The sequence below is a fragment of the Barbus barbus genome (genome assembly GCF_936440315.1).
Source record: "Barbus barbus genome assembly, chromosome: 17".
In the NCBI taxonomy this organism is placed as follows: Eukaryota; Metazoa; Chordata; class Actinopteri; order Cypriniformes; family Cyprinidae; genus Barbus; species Barbus barbus.
In genome coordinates, this window is record NC_136745.1 from 1,406,866 (window position 1) to 1,413,243 (window position 6,378).

Below are 6,378 nucleotides of genomic sequence, written 5' to 3' on the forward strand. Positions count from 1 at the left end.
AGCAATGGATGCTCTGCAGTGAATGGGTGCCATCAATATGTTTCATCTATAAACCAAAATACAGTCCATAATCCACAACAGTTCCTCCAGTGACGAAGGCCATCCCCTGTTATCCTCTCGCTTCAAAATCCAGGCACATGTTTGTTTAGAGCTGTTTTTGGACTCTTTTGGGTTTTAGATGTTAGATGGTCTGAGGATGAATATGTTTCCAGCAAATTCACATTTTTAGTACTATGGCATATCTTTATTCTTTATTACTGTGTCTCTGCAGTTCTAGTACTGATGTCTCTCTCTTTCTGTTTTCATCATGATTAATCAGGAGGAATAGCAGCAGATCTTTTGCGGAGATGAATCTCATCCCAGACATTTGAGTTTATGTCATGGTTTGGTTTCTCAAGCAAGAGATGTGGAGCCGCGGCCAGATCATCAGAATCTGTCAGATGAGTCGAGGCGAGATAAAGCTGCTTTAAATCAGCAGTTCACCCAAAAACCAGTCTTTCATTATCATCACCCTTTCATCATGTCATTTAAGACTTTAGTTCATGATTTCATCTGTCAAACACTTTCTTTCCTCATGCTTTTAACAAAGGTGTGAATAAGTTAATACACAATAACTGAATGCTAATTTTTAGGTGAACTGTTCATTTATAATTTTCGCAGTAACTCTGTGTAACTGTTTTCCTGTCAGTGATGAAATACTGATAATGATATTATCAGGGCCCAGCACCAGAGGTTGCTCAGACATTAAGGTGGAGGTCAGGAGGATTGACTATGGAGATGTTGTTTGCGTCTCTCTTTGGGATGTTAAGGAACTGTGTGGAGAAGCAGCATCCAAACCTGTGCAAGCGCTGCAGGTCTCTCTGGTTAATGTGGGTGACTCTAGTAATATTAACGTAGAGTTCATTTATTTATTTTAATGCATTAAGCTGTATTTTAACTTGTGTGTTACAGGTGAGGCCAGTGAATGGAGAAACATGGTCTTTTGAAGCGATCCGCTGGTTCAAGAGTAAAGTGCAGAACAAGACTCTTTATGCCAGGCTTTATCCAGAAGAAGGAGAAGTTCTGGTTGAACTCTTCATGGAAAAGGGAAAGATTGGTGCTATGAGGTGAGGACAACCTCATTCTCACTGAAACATTGTTCTGTATTGTTACAGAAATATCTAAAATGTTCTGTTTTTTGTTAAATTGGTATCCGACGCTTGCTAATCTCACCTTAAAACGGTTACTGACGTTCCTGCCTCCGCAATGTGCTGTGCTCTCAGACAAGTTTTGCTCGTCTAATATAAATCTAAAGTCCTGTGTGTTTGGTTGGCTTGTTTTATACTTAAGTCTTACAGAAATATTTATAAAAATTCTTTATACATTATTACTACTATCTTTTCACATTTCCAAATCTTTAAGTAAATATTGAAGTGCACTCTGTGTGCTGGCCTCATTTTAAAGTGGACAAATATAAATGCTATGGTAAATTGTTTATAATTAACATGAGTTCAGTTAGTTATTGTCAGATCATAGCAGAGATGACAGGCAACACACTGCATGATTTTAGCCCCGATTTTTACCCACTGACAATATAGTGGAAATCACAGATAAATGGCTGAAATTGAAAGCAAACTGTTTTGTGTGTGAGACAGTCGTGTATTGTGTGTGTGTTATTAAAGACACACCGATGCCTGTGAGATGTTTGACATGCTAAATATCTGCAGCTGTCAGTGACTCAGTCCTGCAGTGTGAAATGTGTTCAGACTGGAAATGCATACAGACAATATTTCACAAGCTTCTGAACAGGAAAAAGTCCAGTCTCATGTGAGCTTATGTAGTTATGAAATGTTTAGACCAGATGGATTTGTCTTTAGGGATGAACGATATTGGATTTTTCCAATATATCCGATATGCCGATATTTTTCAACTCATTTTGTCCGATACCGATATATTTCGTTTTGTTTGGAAACAACACCAGGGGGGTGTTCCAGAAAATGTACCCGGGTATGTTTAAGGGTAAGGGAGCGGATAACCTCAACTTTCAGTTCCAAAAACAGAGGTAACTTTCAGGATATGTAAGTAACCATAGCAACTTGCTGTCTGAAGATAACCTGCTCCGGAGTAGGTTCTATTTCAGGGTTAGCTTACTTCAGAGCTATCAGCGCATTGTGTCCGTTACTTACTCACGAGACTCCAGTGGGCATGACATCGCACAATATTATATATTATTACAATAAGTTTATATGTGTGTGTAAATTATAAAGCACTAATATTATTAAAATATAAGGTAATCTATTATAATATGGTTATTGTATTGGCATAAGTTATCTGCCTAAATTATAAAACACTTATGACAAGGTAATGTTTGTTTTATCATCTCACACATCATGGATCTGCATTTTCTATCATTTATTTCTATAGTAAAAATGCATATCTGATATCACTTACTATATAACTAGGCATCAAACAAACAATACAATTCTTATTTTCAAGGATTAAAGATTAAACTTAAAAAAAAGTGATTGCACAACCACCCATTAGGTGGCGATATGCACTAAGTGTGCAAATGGCCTTTGAACAGAAGAAGAAAGCAGTATGAAGCACTTTTTGTTAGCATCCGTTTCCATAGTGACTCGTCAATTCATCTCTCTTTTAAGAATGTCTTGCGTGTTAACCAGGAACATACTCTGGGTTGAATGAACTTACTCTTGGACTCGTTTTTGGAGCGAGCATACCTCGAGTAAGCAAGGTTTGGGTTGATCAACTGAGAGTTCAGGGTTTAGCAGATGGTAAGTTAACCCTGCTTTCTGGAACACCCCCAGGTCTCTCCTGTGCAGAAATAAAACCAAACCAAAATTAAAATATTTTGCTTTGGTTTTAACAAGAACTTATTTGTTAGAATTAAATAAAAAATAATTAAGGTTTTTTGAAAATACATTGAAGCTTTGAAAATAACTATAAATAAACAATATATCAATCACTGTATTTTTTCCCCCAGAAAGATGCGGTGTTTACCCTAATATCTTATTTTAAAATTTAACATTTGTACATTGTCTAAAGGAAAAGAGTTATAAAAATTATGAAGATCTTTTTAGAGCTCATGATTTTTTTTAAATAAAACTCATTACACATTTATGAATAAATCAGTATATACTAAATTCATTTACAAGTGTCATGTTTATTTTTCTTTCATGTAAGCTATAGCTTCTGACCTTTTAAATCAAAACATACTCATTATTTTATGACATCAATTACAGCTTTATTTAATCCGAAACACGGTCTAAATGTTATTTGTGTAGGCTATTTTACTTTGTATTAATTTAATTGGAAGGCCATCAGATTAAAACTCGTTACAGGGTGGACGTCAGGACCCTGGGGGAGGCTGCCGCTGCATGTGCTGTTACTGTTTACTCTATCACACACCGAAGCCATCATTCTGTACATGCTTTCACTGATTAAATGCAGGATCCAAAAGAATTAATCTAATCATCATTCAGACAAAACTTTGCTTCAAGAATGAGCCACACTGCTGATGTGATCTAATCACTATCACACCATGAACACATGTGAGTTAACGTATTCCTCTTATCGGCATGACATATCTGCATAATTGTTCATATCGGGCCAGTGCCGATATTTACATTTAAAGCCATTATCGGGCCAATGCCGATATTGGTCTAATAATATCGTGCATCCCTAGTTGTCTCTGATTCTTCCTATTGAGAAGTTGTGTGCCCGGTCAGCGATCTGTGGTGTAGTTTACACACAACAGCAGCCAGATAATCCTCCAGACAGTCGTGCAGTGTGAGAAGAGCAGCGATCTGAATCCTGCAGTGTGAACCTGTAATGTTGTAATGATGCTCTGCTCACTGGTCCGTATCAAGCGAGGCTTTTCTCTTTAGATTTGACTGTGAGGAGTGTTTGCCTGGATTCACATTCACAGTCTCAACAGTTTATAATCAATAATAATTTCTAATATCTGTGCTTTGTGTTTGATTCTCTCAGGAGAGGAGACTCTCTGTCTGTCAGACTTGCTCAGAATAGATTTGCCATTCATGAATGTAACAAACCCAGGGCCCTGTAGAGAAGAGGTGAGTGACCAGCATCATATGACAGGTAGATAATAACACAATGGACAGTAATTTTTTATAGTAAGATGTATGATGTGATTTCTCAGGTGACGTCCCAGAACAAAACAGACAGCATTCGTTAAGTATCTGATCTCCTGTTACAGTCACAACAGGAGATAATGTTCACAGCGATCAGCAAACATGCTTTTGTCTTTCATCATTACTGTACAACCTTATACATGCACACACATATATATATATATATATATATATATATATATATATACACATATACATACACTCACCTAAAGGATTATTAGGAACACCATACTAATACTGTGTTTGACCCCCTTTCGCCTTCAGATCTGCCTTAATTCTACGTGGCACTGATTCAACAAGGTGCTGAAAGCATTCTTTAGAAATGTTGGCCCATATTGATAGGATAGCATCTTGCAGTTGATGGAGATTTGTGGGATGCACATCCAGGGCACGAAGCTCCCGTTCCACCACATCCCAAAGATGCTCTATTGGGTTGAGATCTGGTGACTGTGGGGGCCATTTTAGTACAGTGAACTCATTGTCATGTTCAAGAAACCAATTTGAAATGATTCAAGCTTTGTGACATGGTGCATTATCCTGCTGGAAGTAGCCATCAGAGGATTGGTACATGGTTAGGGATGGGTATCGTTAAGGTTTTAACGGTATTACTACTCTTACCGATACTGCTTATCGATCCGGTACTTTAACGGTATTCTTATCGGTACTTTTTGTTTTACTTTGTTTCTTTATTCATATTCTTACAGTATCTTATCTTATGTATATAAAACACTAAAAATGCCTGCACTTCATCAATTTGTAAATGCACCAGTGTGCAGGTATTTTTAGTGTTTTATATACATAAGATAAGATACAGTAACAACATGAACAAAGAAACAAAGTAAAACAAACTAACAAATACAATAAAACAAACACACAAACTAAATAAAATAAACAGTGCTTTCATTTTTCCATGAAGGTCTACTAATATTAATGTTCAGGTAAGTAATAGTTACAAAAGTAATCAAATGTAAATGAGCACTGCATAGTTTTCACTGTATGTACTGATAGATTTATGTTTATTAAAGCTATAACGTTGTTCAGATTAAGAGCTGTGGGTGATTTTCTCTTTGCATTTTGTTCTTTGATTAACATTGATGGCTCAAGCTCCAGTCTGACACTTTAAGACAATATACTGACACGCATCGGATTTTCTCCCAGCTGTTCTCGTCCACTTAAAACATAAAAGTGAAGACTCTCATAACCGGCCATTTTGACACATTGTGTGTGTATTTTGTGGCATATTTTTGTGTGTTATTTCGACGCGCCCGAAGCTCAAAGAGTACCGCCGCGCAGGCACACACGCGCACACACATTTCAGCCTGGGGAAGAGCATCACTTGTGCAGATTGTACTTTCAACGTTTTACTATCAAATATGTCCTGCAATGTAGCAACAGTAAAGACGGCATTTTATAACAATCACTGATTGAGCTGATTCAGATGTTAAGTTTTGGTTCGGAGGAACGAATCCGCGCCGCTATGAAGGGAAGGGAGTTGTGCTAGAAGAAATGCAGCTATAATCCTTGGAAGCCAAAATCGAAAAAAAATAAAAAAAATACTTGGCTTAATATAACGGCCACAGGCCTAAAGTGTGAGCAGATGTTTGAATAGTTGGTTCTCTCTTCTATCATAATTAAACAGGACTTTCATGTTGCGTGTGCTGAAGCTCCTCCGCGTGAGCGCGATCTGGCTTCTGAATTGCGCATAGCAAAAATGCATCATAGACAAATGTTTGAATATTATTGCACATAAAAACAGCTGGCGATATTATATATATATATATAGAGAGAGAGAGAGAGAGAGAGAGAGAGCAACAATAAATGTATGTGTGTTTTCTTAATTTCTCTAATACCGACAGAAGTACCGATAACGTCAGAGCTTATCGATACTCCGGTCTTTCATAATTTAGCCCCGAGACCGATTTAATACCGAGTTTCGGTACCCATCCCTATACATGGTGGTCATAAAGGGATGGACATGGTCAGAAACAATGCTCAGGTAGGCCGTGGCATTTAAACGATGCCCAATTGGCACTAAGGGGCCTAAAGTGTGCCAAGAAAACATCCCCCACACCATTACACCACCACCACCAGCCTGCACAGTGGTAACAAGGCATGATGGATCCATGTTCTCATTCTGTTTACGCCAAATTCTGACTCTACCATCTGAATGTCTCAACAGAAATCGAGACTCATCAGACCAGGCAACATTTTTCCAGTCTTCAACCGT